The 15,548-nt window shown below is 43.0% G+C and overlaps 1 long non-coding RNA gene across 1 annotated transcript; it reads right to left on the bottom strand.

The window, feature by feature from the left end:
- Positions 1–2,743: 2,743 nt before the first annotated feature.
- LOC140647560 (uncharacterized) lies at positions 2,744–7,264 on the bottom strand. Its single transcript, XR_012040841.1, has 3 exons — positions 7,182–7,264; positions 5,450–5,555; positions 2,744–4,677 (listed from the first exon to the last, which is right to left on the bottom strand). It is a non-coding gene; the product is annotated as an uncharacterized lncRNA (long non-coding RNA).
- Between the last annotated feature and the right edge of the window lie 8,284 nt (positions 7,265–15,548).

The following is a 15,548-nucleotide window of genomic DNA, read 5'->3' as shown; positions in this document are numbered from 1 at the left end:
TATTGCTTCCTTTGGTGCTAACAGTTTACAGTCTCAATAATAGCAGGATTGTTCTCCCCTGCATGCATTACTTCATAGTATCAGCAGGAAGCTTCATCCCCAGTTACTAAGCATCACAAGATCCCTCTTTGGCTCTTCATAATTAGCTTTCATTTTTGCTACCCTCATTAACTTAGAATCACTCTGCATTCACTCTTCCAGATCACCAATGCATACACTGACTAGTGTTAAACCTAGCACAGATCCATGCGCAACTCTACCAGTGACCTCTGTACCCTCTGTGAAAACAGGTCATTTATTCCTACCCTATCTTTTAACCAACTATCAGTCTAGGAGAGAACTTTCCTCTTATGTCAGAGCAGTTTCATTTTGCTCAGCACCTTTGGTGAGTAGTTCTGAAAAGACTTTCTGAAACCCAAGCATACTGCATGAGCTAGATCACACTTACTCATAACCTCAACAGTGTCTTCAAAGAACTCTACCAGACCTGTGAGACTGTTCTGACTCTTTCCTGGTACATCAAATTTATCCTTGAATACATTAGTTCTCTTCTTCACTATATTTACCAGCAAATTGGCTGGTATGAATGCCAGTCATACTTGTCCCATTCTTTCCTATAGGCTTTCTGGAAGCCTTTTTAAAAACTGGCATCACCTTTGGCACCCTCAACTTCACTGCTACCACAGCAGTATTGTGCTGTTAAACACCACTGTTACCAGTTCAGCAATTTTATACTGAGAGATCTTCTAGAGGTCTTGCATGCATCCAGAGTTGGCAATTTGCAGTAACTCATTTTTATCATTTTGTTCTAAAAAAAATTGCCCCAGCATCACTTTGATTTGGAACAGGTGCCTCAATAGGAACTTGTGCTTCTCTCCCCACAGAGCGAGATTTTGTTTGGGAATCCGAGCTCCTGCACAGTGAACATGAGTATCTCATACTCTTTCAGCTACAGTGCAATCTTCTTTGAGCTCTTTTAGATCTTAGTTATCTATTGGCCCAAAGGCCTTCCTGTTTTTGAAAGAGTACTTATGACAAGCTTCTCTGTCTTTTACAAATCACATATCAGGATTTAACTTGTTTTACTGTATATTTTATGTTTAATTTACCTGGTTTTCACCTTTTTTTGACGTAAGTTTTTGAAGGATATCTTTCTGTTCCTTACAGCCTGCTCAACCGTGTTAATTGTTTTTTAAAATCTTTTTAAAGAGTCAGAGAAGCAGTTGTTAGGGGATATGCATTTGTTCTGAGTCTCTCCACACTGGCTGCAAGCATTTTACTCTTTTGACTGTTCCTTTTACCAGGCTTTCCATAGAAACCCTAGTGAGTGTCCTGCTAGCTGCCTTCTCTATGGTAGACCTATACTGTCAGTAACTTACTTTAGAACTAGGCATTCAGTGCCCCCATCTTATAGTCTAGTCTTCTAGCATTTGCATAGAAACACTTCTATTTTGTTCTGACTGCCTATTCTTCTGTGTTCCTGTGTAAATTGGACCTAATTTATTCAAGCAGTTCTTCACTGTTTTGTATATGACCTTCACCAACTCCTGTCCTACATACAGCAATGTTAAGGACTTCAACCCCAGAGGCTGTGTCATCTTGACCTGTCTGCCCTTTCTGCTTGTCCTCATACAGGGTATTGGGATTACAGTGCAGACTGATGCTGCAGAGGTCTTTATTCTTAACCTTCTATCTAGCAACTCAGATGTTGCTTCCAGCACTATTTTGGTAGCCTTTCTATGTCATGAGCACTTCTCCACCAACTTCTCCAGCACTAAAAGATAGTCTAGACTCCTTTTGTTGTAAGCCACCTTGGCATGTAGTTGGAAGGTTACTATATGCTTCCTTCCAGCATCATAAATCCATTTAGTTGCACTCCACTTAGTTAAGTGGAGTGCGACTCCACCATGGCAGGAGATGTCCTATCATCTAGAATCAACACCATGCAATGGCATTCTTACAGCAAAAGGATACTTGGCCATCACTTGAGAGCAAGGTCTCATCTACAGGACGTAATTTCAGGATCATTTCTTCTTTACAGGTTTGATGTCCTCCTACATCAGAACTTACTTCTCATAGAAGCCCAGTGGCAGCCTGCCCAAAGATAGCAGTGGGACTACCTGCCTGGAAGTTTACTTTACACATTTGCTAATTAAGGATGCTTCCCTTACACATATGCTTAGCGTGTTGTGACTTTCACAAGAGTCCACTTCGGTTACAATAATCTACAATGGGCATCTCGCAATGTCATTACTACCCCTTTGGTTTAACAGCTGTGTTAATACTGCTGAGATTAAAAAAATGCTACTCTCTTGTAACTGGAGATCTGGTATCAACCTCTAGCCTGAGAAGCCAAAGTGTCTAAGCTAAATGGCCTCAGACACACTGCTTGTGTTTTAGGCTTACTCTCAGTGTATTCCATCTGAAGTTTTCACTTTGTGCCTCCCCCTCCAGAGACTTTGATTCAGACCATCCTCATCCTCCTGATAGACAATCTATTGGTTTTCTAAAAATCTGCCTTTGATACTGGTCTGGTTTCACAAAATAAATAAATATAAAAAAAGATGATTTCTCTGTCTTCCATTTAGCGTCATTAATCCATGAGCCTAGTACATTTCTCCAGGTTCCCACAAACCATTTTCAAGACAGTCCGATACAAGTATTAAGGAATGAGAAAGTTTAATTTTTCTTGTGTAAAACCCTGGTGTCGTTAACAGACATTTCCGATAACTGCCACGCAATCATGCTTTATAATCTAACAGATTACAGCCATCTTTACGATAGTATGAAATGACTGATTGTGCAAGCCCTTAAACACAGTTTTCTTAAGACAACAGAACACATAACCAGCCACAACTTTCGGTTCAAAGCAGAAGCACAATACAGTTTTCTATGATGCAGCATCTGTTGGACTGTTAATGGGAGCTGTACTTACAAATACATCCTGCATCAAATCAAATAGCATTCTATATAACCAAGACTTGCTGATTCAAAATGGGACCTTACACATTTAGATTCCAAATTTAGATTTCTTACTATGAATTCTACTTTCAGTTACAGCAAGTCTGCTATATTTTATTAGTTATAATGTACACAACTTTCAACACAAAAGAAGTCTTGAGGGTTTCCCCCACACACACTGTCACTGCTGTATTTATAGGCAAGATGATTAAACATTTGTATTTTATTGTAAAGGATAAATTGTACTATACAGTGAAGAGAAATTCAATACTGACTAACTGATTCATAAAACAGGCTTGATTTTTCAGTTGATAGAAAATGGTTCTCCTTCCCTTTCCACCATCAACTCTAATTTAAAGTAACCCAGTGTAGTACAAATACATTAGATACTTAGTAATCTCCAGTAACAAGGAAACTCATCACAAATTGCTCAGTGTTATGAATCATCTTGTGAACACATAACTGCTATACACTACAAAAGGCGCTTTAACAAGTCGTTTCATTCATTTATGTCAATACTTCATAATTAGCACAGACAAGTGTCTGTAAATTGAACTCTTGAGCATCACACTGCTTAGTTACCGGTTTTCTTTTATTTAATATTTTGAACACTTCATGTCACGGAAGACCCCATTAAAATTTTGTACCAATGACAAATGACATTTTCATTTTCTGTTCTAAATGTGTTAGCACAAACTAATGAACTCAAAAATGTTCAACAAAGCCATAAGCATATGCTGACCTGTACTACATACAGTTCAATTGACTTTATCAGGGCTATTAATGTAAATTTTTAAACTATACTTAACTGTTTTGCTCAATAAGAGATAATAATAAAAAACTACAGGGCTGTATAGAAATTAGTGCTGATGCTTTTTTCTCCCCAGCTACACCTGAGTGGTTCTCCACTCAGAACTAACAGGTGACAAGCAATAACATGATGGCCAGGCAAAGATTGTTAGAAGAGCTCTCCCCTGCAGAACAGCCCTGAAGATCTAGATCTATTCACTTTTTTTTTAATGGAAGTTAAGAACTGCGATAGCTTTTCAGGGTACTCTATCCGAGGCACCCTGTATTTTGAAAGCATTGTGATGGTACCCACAAACCCCACTCAGAGATCAGGGTCTTACTATTCACCAACAGAGGTACAGCCTCCCTACAGAGAGCTTACAGCTTCAGGGCTTGGGTGCCCACAAAGCTATACCTGAAGTATAGTTTCCTGGATGTTTTTTTAAACAGTGGGTAGAAAAAAATCATTTTGATTTGGATTCCAGAATCTCAAGATGCCAAGCTACTATAATTTAACCATTTATTGGTGACAGCTGGCTGGTACATACCTAATGGGATGTACAATCTTAGCCCGTTCCAACAGCGAAATAAATCATTCTGTCTGCAACTTATTTTGCAACTGGGGATAACTAAAACCGTGCCCAAGGCCAGTTACTGCAGGGTAGCTGACACAAGGTGACTTGGCCATCTGTGGACGTTTGTGGTATAACCACATTCTCTCAGAAGCAATTTAAAGGTTTAGACGAAAAGCCTTCTTAGATTAGAATAAGAACAGCCAAATGCAAAAGTATAAATATATTTAATATAAACATAGTGATAGTCGCACTTTGACACTTCTTACCAGGATAACTTCCCACTCATCAGTTCTAAAAAATCCTCAAGCTCCAGCTCTGAGCTTGTCCCATCCTCCATGGCTTCCCAGGAATCCTGGAATGCAGACCCACAAACTAATTTCTACAAGCTGTGCACACCGATGTAAACATAGAAGAAAAGCTTTGCCTCACTCTAACGTTGCTAATTAATGAGAAAAATTAATTACTAAGGTATTCTAGTATTTCCCTTTGCTCTGAAATTTGAGAGCTCTTATTATGTACTGCTTATTTTAACTTCTTTTTAAATAGAAAACAGTGTTGTAAAACTTTTTTTTTAGTCTTACAAGATTTAACCCTTAATGACACATATGCATCACCACTGGACAGTTATTTGAAATTACATCTTCTTAATTACAGCTCTGTAATTCTCCTCATGCTTTCAATTCTTCAGTGCTCATAAAAATAGTACTGATAAGACATCCAAAACATCCAGACATGCAAATCTTTCTATTGTACCTAAAGTTTCTCCATTTCAAGTATATTCACACCTATAACTGCTGCTAGGTTTATCAATATGAAATCTATATAGTTAAAGGAAAAAAAAATATATATATATGCCTTCATGCAACTTAATGCTCCGATTCTTTATAATTAAAATAAACCATTAAAAAAGCGGGAAAATCCCACCTCTCCTTGCATACTGCCTTCAAAATATTTTTGCTCCTTTTAGTAATCAAATATAGATTTTTTCCATGGCATTTTGATTAGGCTCTTACTGTGAATACATTAAGTGATAATTGGTCCAAAAATACCTATTGAGCCAGGAACATCAGAATACAGTAAATACTGGGAGCACCATAGGCAGTTGTATGAATCACTTCACATACCTGTGGTTTTCCAGGTTCCTGTGCTTAGTCATGAGTACACGCTTCATTTTCTCGTACACAGAATACAATTTCTGCCAATTTTTGTTCTTGGCTTCTACACTGCCACCTGTAGTCATACAAGAGAAATTATTCATATTTTATGCTGCAAATCCTATTACCACAATGTTTCAGCTCACTTGTTTTTCTACACAACCATTCTAAAGCGTTCCCTTTTGTAAAAGGGTGTGTTAAGATATTTGAACTGAGTTATTTGTGATTTTCTCTTTAATAAATTTCAGGAAGGAAGCAAAAGCCCCAATCCCAATTAGATTTAACCCGAGAGAACATTTAAAACTCTCGAAGACAGATACGGGCTTTACAGATTTCTGCATTATCCTTGTTGCTTAGTGGACACATCATAACCTTGACAGAGCAAGGTGACTTCTGAAGTGGGAATACAAAACCATCTACACTTAATTACTTGGTAAATACAAAAACTAAACTTGATGCGTTCTTCCATCTGAAAAATGAACACGGTTTTACAGAGAGATAATTTCCACGCTCAGCTTAGTTACCTTATGTAGGTTGTAAAGAAATGCATACCAAAAAAGTGCTCGTATTTGGAAGAACATCTCATAGAACTAAGTGATCTCGAAATCTTTTATGCAATGAAAACCACCCCATTTATTCCAGGCTTAGCGCACGTTGAGCAATATGCCACAGATTCTGCCGAATTAACCATTTACATCCAAATAAGACCTGAACACACGGTACCCAGAGCCCTCACATTAATCCTTTCCTGAAAATATCGTAAAATAGAAAATTCAAGCCTTCCTGGAAAAAGCAAAGCTTTCTGGTGTTCAGAACAGGGCTTTCACCGAATAGCAAAGTTTCGGAGTACAAGCTCTGGGGTAACACCGGCTTTTGCGTGCGTGCGCACGCAGTGCCCCTTCTTCCAGTTAAGAATTGCTCATATCACCCCGATACATCACCCAGCAGCCGCCCGAATGCTGCCGCTACGTCTCTATGTGGAAAAACGCTCTCAAGTCATTAACGGACAGAAACTAACTCATTTCACCCCGCCACTGCGAGCGCACGGGTGACTACGGCTGCCCGGGTACCTGCGCCCCTGCACTACCCTGCGTCAACAGGAATCGCAGCCTCGACCAGAAATCTCAAGCTGGAATAGAAACCGAAATTAAACCCGATTTTCCAAGAACAAGTTGCTCTTAATAAATAAATAAATAAATAAATACAATCCCAAGCGCGGCTGAGGCTGCTGCGTCCCGAAGCACACGGCCAGGTAACCTCCTCGCGTCCTGCCGCGGCCGGCCACCCCCGGACGGGAAGGCACCCACGGCCGCGGGGACCCCCCGGGGACCCCGCCGCCCTCCCGGCCCGGCCGCGGCCGCTCAGGTGCGCGCCGGGCGCCGCCTCGCTAGCGGCGTCCACGGGCACGGGCAGCCGCCGCGGCCCCCCGCGGTCCCACACGCCCGCGGCCCCGACCTCACCGCGGCGCCCCCGCAGCCCCACGCCCCAGCCACCCCTCAGTCCCACGAAGCCCCTCACGCCCGCCACCCCACAGCCTGACGAAGCCCCTCACCGCGACGCCCCCCACCCCGACCCCGCACACGGAGCCGCGGGCGAGGCGCCTCCCGCCGGGACGGTGCCGGAGGCAGCGGGTCACCGCCAAACCCGAGGGCCGAGAGTCCGGCGCCGCCGCCGCTGCGGGGAGCGGGCGCTGCCCACCCACCTGCGCTCGCCGGGCTCCTCGCGCCGCCGGCCGGTGCCGCAGGATGAGGCGGCGGCGGCTCCTCCTCAGCAGCGCGGCTCCCTCCCTCCTTCCCTCCCGCCCGCCCTCCCTCCCGCCGCCGCGCAGCCAGGGGGAGCCGCGCGTCCCGGGTGCCGCCGCGCCGCCCGCTCGGGATTCCTGCGGGCGGGAGGCGGCTCATCGCTCGGCACAGCCTCCCGCTCCTTCTACGGCTCCCTCCGTCCCTCCCAGGCACGTTTCTGCCGGTACCGCGGCACGGCGCCCCGGCGGACCCGCAGCGCGCGCCTCCCGGCCCCTTCCCTTTTTATCGCGGGGCCGGGGCTCCCGCCGCCGCCGCTGCCGCACGGGGGTCAGCGCCGCTCGGCAGCCGCGCCGCTGCCTACCCACGGCCGGCCCGCCCCCGCCGCCGCCGCCGCGCTCGCACACGCTCGCTCGCACCGCCCGCCCCCCGCCAGCCCACCTGTCCGCGCCCCGCCGCCGCGGCCCACGCAGCCGCCCGCCCACGCGCCGCCCACGCGCCCGCCGGCAGCGCCCCGCCGCCGCCGCCGCCGCCGCCGTCCCCGTCCCCGCTCCCGTCCCCCCTCACCGCAGCGGCCCCGGGCGGGGGGAGCGGCGCGGCGCGGCCTCCGGCAGCGCGGGGCTCTGCGGCTCCTGCCGAAACCGGCGGCGGGCGCGGGTTCGGCAAGCCCGGGGGCCGGGCTGAGCCGCGGGGGAAGGGAGGCGGCAGCCGCCCGCCCCGCCTCGGGGCGAGAGCGGCGGAGCCCCCGAGGTGGCCGGCGTGGGCTGCGGTGCGAAAGCGGGGCCGTCTCCCACCTGCCTTTCCAGCCCCCGAGCGCCGGAGGTGTCCACCTCCCCCCGGGCAGGGAGGCGCCTGTAAGGCACCCCGGGAGCCCCGGGTGCCTCCTTGCTCTGACACCAAAGTAAACGCGTAGTCTTGGGCCGTTACAAATAATTTACACGTTCAGGAACATGCTGGAAGCCCAGTTCTTGATGGCCCTCTGACAGCTGGTGGTGAGAGATGACCCAGCTGGAGGTGGTCAGCTCTTAAAAATTTGTTTTGCAACGCTCACCAATTTCGCAAAAGCAGCAGGTAAATACATCAAAATCAGTGTTAGGAAAATGGCCGTATTGTAACTACAACTGCGGTGAAACTTAAGGTTGCACGCACTGACCTAGCTCCCGCGCTAATGGAAGAACAGCCCATCCCTTACTAATAGTTCTCTCATTCTCTGGCTTATGCCTGATATATTTGAGTTTCAGAAACAAATGATGTCTTTAAATTATTGGGTTTGTATCTTTTTTGTTCAAATGGGTTTCGCTGTGATATTGACGTTAAAAGAACGTGCTAGCACGATCCAGTAGTCCAACCAAGTTCAAAGAGGCTTGGGAGGAGTTGAGTGCGTTGGTGCAGCGTCATACCAACTGATACCGTTTTCAAATTCATATAATAAAAAGCTGTTACATTCATTATTTTCACAGCAATAGATTCCACTTTGGGTAAGACAATCTTTACCCTTCCCAAACATTTTATTCTATGTTCTGGGACCCGACCTTTTCAAGGTAAGCCGAAATCCACGCAGTCATGTTACAAACTATGGTATCACACTGTAGTCTAGTGATATGAAGAAGTAAGCTACAAAAATAAAATCACTTGCCTCTGTCGAGTGTTCTGCAGAATTAAGGCTGTTTTTCAGTTCCTCTTCTTATGTCTCATAAGCAAGACACCAGACTAGCTGAATATTTAATGAGTAGTAAACCAGAAGTCTGTATGTAGTAAAAGTAGCAAGTATAACACACATGTTTTTTAATAGCAACATAGACGGGTACTTATCTGGAAGAAGTTTAAATGATTTAATTTCACAAAATTAATAAACATTAATTATATATAAGCATGTCTGCAAGGTATTCGTAATGTAAAAAGATCTAAATCAAACAAAGCTTTCAAAGTATACATAAACCTGTAGAAATGAAGGTAAAAATTGATACAGGCATTTAGAAAAACATTTTGACTCTACTGCAACCAAGAAAACGGTTCGGGTCTTTCACTCCAAAACCTAACAACCTAGTGGCACACTGGTGCAATAATTCAGAAGACAATGTGAACGTTGAAAATTTGGGTGCCATAACTCAGCTGACGAAGGCCATTGTTAAACATATAGCACAAGGTTTTACATCTAATAAGTAACAAAGAATATTTTGTCTCTAGATTGAATGTTTATCCTCTTTCTCTTTGAGCTTATAATGCATGAGACATATTAAAAAAATATGATAGGTTTTCCAGTTCTGCCTCCTCAGCTCAATCTTGATTAAATGTAACCAGCAGATATCAAGAGTTACTGACCAGTAAATATCACTCTGAAATCCCATAGTTACCTACAATAAGGTCTGCCAGTGACTTCAAGGACTGGCTTGTCCAACTGTGTCTCTTCAAACAATACACCAGCAATAGAGACAACACTGGCATGCCTCCAGTCTGGAAGAATTCAGTCATTTTCCACTAAATCCTCCATAAACGTATTGTTTTGTCTGCAGGTGTCTTTCCTATAACTGTTACAAATGTATTAAATTCTAGAAGAAAGTTCTTGTCTTTTTCACTGAAGCATGTCCACTGCACAGGCTGTTCCCTTTACAAAAAAGAGTCATCACTCCTTTCAGGTCTTACATGAAGCTGCTCTTAAATCTAGCCCATCAGAGGAGAAATGCTCTCTTTATTCTGGTTTTCCAAGCAAGAAAACAAGCATTTGGTCACTTCACAATGAATATTAATCAAATGCTGTCATATTTGCCTTGAGTTTGTGAGATGCAGAAAATTAGATCAGTCATGCACAGACTTTCTTTCTTCCCCCTCCCCCCCACCCCCCCGCCCCTTCCCACCCACCTCCCAAACAGCTCTGCCTTTTTTTCTTCAGCAATTCAGGTTTGGAAGAATAAATTCCATTGTTACAATGATTCAGAGACAAACTGAAAGCCAAGTGAAATATTGTTCTCCCAAATCTGACAGGAAAACTTATAGGATGGAAACACCTGGAGGATAAAACCCACTTCTTTTATAATATGCTCCAAAAAGCATTACTTGTCACTTTCCCCTTGCTCCCAGAATATATGCCACAACTGCTGGGTTGCTGTAGTACTGAAAATTTCCAGTTTTCCAGATGATGAGCTGTGACTCAGTACTCCTACTGATATACCTCAATGCACCATCCATTTACTTTATGTGGTGGCAAATCATCTCTCACTTTCTTTCCACCAGAACTTACCATCCTGTGTTTGCAGGTCTAATCTACCACACAATGTTCTACCTCGTCCATCTGAGACTGGATCAGGTAAAAGCTTTCCTACTCTAGCATTTTTCTAGACCCTCTCCTTATTTCAGTTCCTACCCGAGTGTAAGAGTGCTTACACCTCTGAGAATATGGGCTGTGCAGGTCATCACCTTAAATGCTGCTTTCTCCACTGTCCAGCCTGGACCGTACTTCTGTTTATTGGCTAAACAAGTCTGAACGGTTGGCACAGAGCTCTTGTACTTTGTGTCAAGGTAGTTTCTGGAAACTACTTCTGGGAAAAGTATGGTTTTTTCTCTACAGGCAAGATCCCTTGGAAGAGTCAGTGAGGTGACGAAGCAAATTTTGATCCATTTATAATCAAAAGAATTACTTCAGTCTATGCTACGGAAACCAGAATTTGGCATAATAAAGCCAACAGCTGGTTGAGGGAGAATAGCAGTGTGGGCTCTTTGATGTTCACAGATGAAGATGCACAATCAAAGACAAAGTTAGGACAGCACGTGATGGTCCTGAGTAGTAGTAAGGAGTTAAAGCACTTTCATAAATACATTTACCAAGAAAATATTTTCTTATAGGAAAGCCACTTTATTTATTGCCCGTAGTAGCTGCAAAAATGTCATATAAAACATTTAACATGCAAGAATATTATGCTAATGAGAAATCTGTGTTAAATAGCCCTTTTGAACTACGCATTGCAAAACGTATCGCAAGCAGCTGGAAAGTTATCCTAATTTCCGGCACTCCTCTTGCTTGAATTTGCTATGTATAGTGAAAATCAACACAGTGCAATGAAGGTACTTTAATAACTTGAACCTCTGTGAAAGCTCTGCAACATTCCCAAATGAACATCAGAGACAAAAGAAAAATGGGCAGAGCTATGGCAGTCAAGAGTAAAAATTATGCTCTAGTTAGAACTATTAATTTAGTATTAACATCTAGAGACATTCATTTGTCAGGAAGCACTGAAATTCACCCCAGAGAACTGCAGAAGTGGAGAAGAGATTAAGTTCCTTGACATGAGATTCAGAAGAGCGAAGGACGTGAGCTAGCAGTGGGAAGGAATGGTTCATGGTGGTAGTGGGAGAAGCGTGGCCAGACCTCTGCAAGGGTAAGACGATGTGATAATCACACATACTATGTCTAAGCAAATGACACTACAAAGGCTGTCACTCCAGCCAGGGCTGGAAACCCCAGAAGGCAGCAGCTGAACAGCTCCCCTAGAACAAGTTCTCCCTTGAAGAATCTGCTTTATCTGATGTCGCCAGGAATGCATAACAGTTGCCTATAACAGCAACCAATATCTTCACGTTACATCTTTTCTCCCAGGTTAAATTATCATCCTTCTATTAATAGGACCCTCAAAAACCTTTTCCTCCTTCTTTGGAAAAGTATATGAGAGGTATGTTCAGTCATAAAATGTTAAAAAAAACCTGGGCAGCATTTTAAGAGACTAGGCTTTAGTGAAAATGGCTGTTTCAATTTGATGTTGTTACAATCTTTCCAAACTCATTGTTTCAGAGATACAAACTCTCCAATTATCAGTTCAAGAAAAAGAGAAATTTTCCTTCAGATCAGTTTCTTCATTACTGACTCTTTCTGGTCTCTTCCCAGTGAATAGGATCATGCTAGCAACCATCCATCTCGAGCAAAGTAATGCTAGAGTGTCAGTTCCATGGAAACACAATCATTTAGTAAAACTCTTCTATTTCATCTGCTGTCCTTTCAAAGTGTTTCCTTTGCAGTCTAACATGTTCAGGATCGGTGCAGCTTGTCAATTAATCACATGTTGTAGAATCAATATTATTTCTTAGAATGGTCTTCACCATAGGCCTGCTCAAGCCCTTACCATGCTCTTCTCCCAGTGGTTTTCAGTAGATCTCAAATTACTTTTTTGCACAGAAAAATATGTGGGTTTTGCTGGAACCATGTCTAAGAGGAAGCCAAAAAGCAATACAGTTTACATGTGGATTTCAATACAGGTTTTCAAAAAACTGTATTTTTCATTTAAAATAGAAGAACTCCGTTCTGGCAAGCTGGCAAATCATTAGATTTTTTTAATCTACTTTCCAACTGATCGTAGTTAACTATGGATTTACAAATTAGATGGCCATGACCACATAACTCCCTTGGAAATATATCCATTTTTGTCCACATCAACAGTTGAAGTCATATTTGTCTCTGCATTTATTAATCTGTTTCCTAATGCAACCATTTCCCTCGACCAGACCTAGTTAGAGACACCATTGCTTATTAAAAGCAGTGGCAATAAAACTGGCATGTATTTCTAAAAACTGCTGTGCAAATCAATATAATTTCTTAATTGGTTAACCGAATAGCTGCCATGCTAACGAGTCACTGCAATTCTCTGTAAACATCTCTTCTGGCCTGGTTACACTTCTTTAGCAACTCCATAACCAGATGGAAGAGAAGTTACAGGGCCCCTCTTTATGCTCTCTGCAGTCATTACAGCTCATACCTCTGCAATTTGCAAACTGATTGTCTTCCAACGGTTTGGATCTCTTTATAAGCCTTTAGAATATTTTCTTAAAATTTATTTCTAATGACTGTGCCTCTAATTTTCCATGCAATATATACATTTATAAACTGAGTATTTTATAATAGCAATGAATAGGATAATCACATGGTTAACTGCCTAAGGAAGAATTGTAGAACATCTTGGAGGGAAAGCACTAGAGAAATCCCAAATTTTATGTAAGTAAGTGCTAAACTTAATTATGGGTCAGTTCGATAGAAATAAAACTCCAGCTCTTTCTGTGATAATGCTCTAAACTTGCAGGTTGTGAAACTGAGATAACTCCAGTGCAGTGATACCACTTGTTGTGTGAGTACCACTTATCACCATTCAGTAGACATCTTCCAAGATAAGAGCATCTGATGCTCCTAAATGGTAAGAATAAATATAAAACACCGAGCCAAGACAATCTAATAGAACTCTAACAGCTGGGGTGGCATGTCAAATGATAAAATACAGCCTCCTCACTGGCCATTGTTTTGATTAGTGGAAACAGTTTTGTCAAATATATGGTGTTTTGCCAAAAAAAAAAAAAAAAGGGCACTGATACAGCTTTTTATAGTTTCATACTGGATAATTTGCCACTGTTTGAGGCAACACAGTATATATCTGAATTGCCTTTTCCTCTCTGTCAATTCAACCTCATTTGCTGGGTTTTAGATTTTAATTTAGTCTGTTCAAGCGGGAAGCATCAGCCACAAGTTCAGATTGTGACTTGGATCACAACTTCCCCAGAGTCTGCTGAATGTCTGTACCGGTGCTTTTAGTTTAGGATCCTCTTTAGACTTCCTCTTTCCTATTCACAGACAGAATGGGGCAAAGAGAGAGGTGGTAGCTCCTATTCTGCTTCTCATCAGGTAAAGCCGGGGTTGCATTTCATTTCCTTGCTTGCTTGTGAGGGTTTCATCCATGATGAAAATCAGCATAGCGATGGAAGAACACGTACTAATGCTACCTAAACAGAAGCTGGGCTTCAGATTTAAGAGTGGCCTTTTCCTAATTATGGATTTTTTAATTTACTCCTCCCTGCTAAAGGGTTACATCTTAAATATGTTAATATAGAGGGTATTCCTCATCTGAAGTGGGAAATTTCAACACTAGGTCTAATACAGGGTTGAAATTCTTTTACCACCTACATTTAATCATGGACTCATATGCCCCAGTTACTTCACAGGTGCACAAAAGTATCAAAATGAATAAAATTCCCTACATGTGGTTCAACATCCTGTTCCAACACCTCAACATGCTGAGTTTTCATTTGTTATTAGCAATGACTTATTTTTTAAACAAGCTACAATAGGAGATGGAACATTTTATTGCCAATTACAAGATGAATGAATGAATGACTCATGAAAACAGGTTGGCCAAGTTACAAGGCACTAGCTGGTAACCACTTTATCAAATAAGAAAATCAATCCACAAAAAAAAAATAACCCACCCAAAAACCAGGAAGAGCAACAACTTGCAATTGCTCTTGGAAATTGCAAGTCTTAAAAGTAAAATCTTCAGGCTCTGTTCCTCTCCTGAGATTAATTTTCGTAAAGGTTAAATCAATACCATCAAGGGCAAAAAATGAAAGCTGGACAAAGAATGCCATCACTATTTCTGTTCCTTAGAGCTGCTATGGATCATCTATTTATTGTTTCAACCAGCATAGGAAAAGTAAGATTGCGAATGCCATAGGAACGTCTAGCGGTCCATTTTGTTCCCTCGACACAATAGGATGCCATTCCCCAATGGCCCTGAGATATTACTGCAATGAACTTTATTAATAACAACTAATAATGCACAAAGATGACCTGTCAAGCTACATATATATAGGAACATAATATCATATGTCAGAATAGAGGATCACAACTGTTCCTTTTTGGTTTTAAACTCAATGGGATAGCTTAGGATCTGATTCCATGAGTCTGTCACCGCGCAGGTCCTTTGTCTGACTAGAATATGTTGGAAATTGGGCATTTACTCATAAGGATTTCCTGAGGAGCCCAGAGAAATAAACTTTTCTGTGGTCAAACCTCTCGATTTTCCCAGAGTCACAGAATGGTTGAGGTTGGAAGGGACGTCTGGATGTCATTTTGTCCAACGCCCCTGCTCAAGCAGGGCCACCTAGAGCACACTGCCCAGGACCATCTCCAGGCAGCTTTTGAATATCTCCAAGGATGGAGGCTCTACAACCTCTCTGGGCAACCTGTGCCAGTGCTCAGTCACCCCCACAGTGAAAAACTGTTTCCTGATGTTCTGATGGAGCCTCCTGTGTTTCAGTTTGTGCCCACTGCCTCTGGTGCTGTCACTGGGCACCACCAAAAAAAGGCTGGCTCTGTCCTCTTCGCTTCAGCTATTTATATACATTGATGAGATCCCGCCCCAAACCTTCTCATCTCCAGGCTGAGTAGTCCTAGCTCTCTGTCTTTGCTCATAGGAGAGATGCACCAGGCCCTTAAACATCTTTGTGGCCCTTCGACAGACTCTCTCCAGTATGTTCATGTCTCTCTTGTACTGGGGAGCCCAGAACTGGACCCGGCACTC

Source organism: Ciconia boyciana, chromosome 1 (assembly GCF_034638445.1).
Source record: "Ciconia boyciana chromosome 1, ASM3463844v1, whole genome shotgun sequence".
Taxonomy (NCBI): Eukaryota; Metazoa; Chordata; class Aves; order Ciconiiformes; family Ciconiidae; genus Ciconia; species Ciconia boyciana.
The sequence above is the reverse complement of the archived record's forward strand: the minus strand, read 5'-3'. Positions and strand labels throughout refer to the sequence as shown.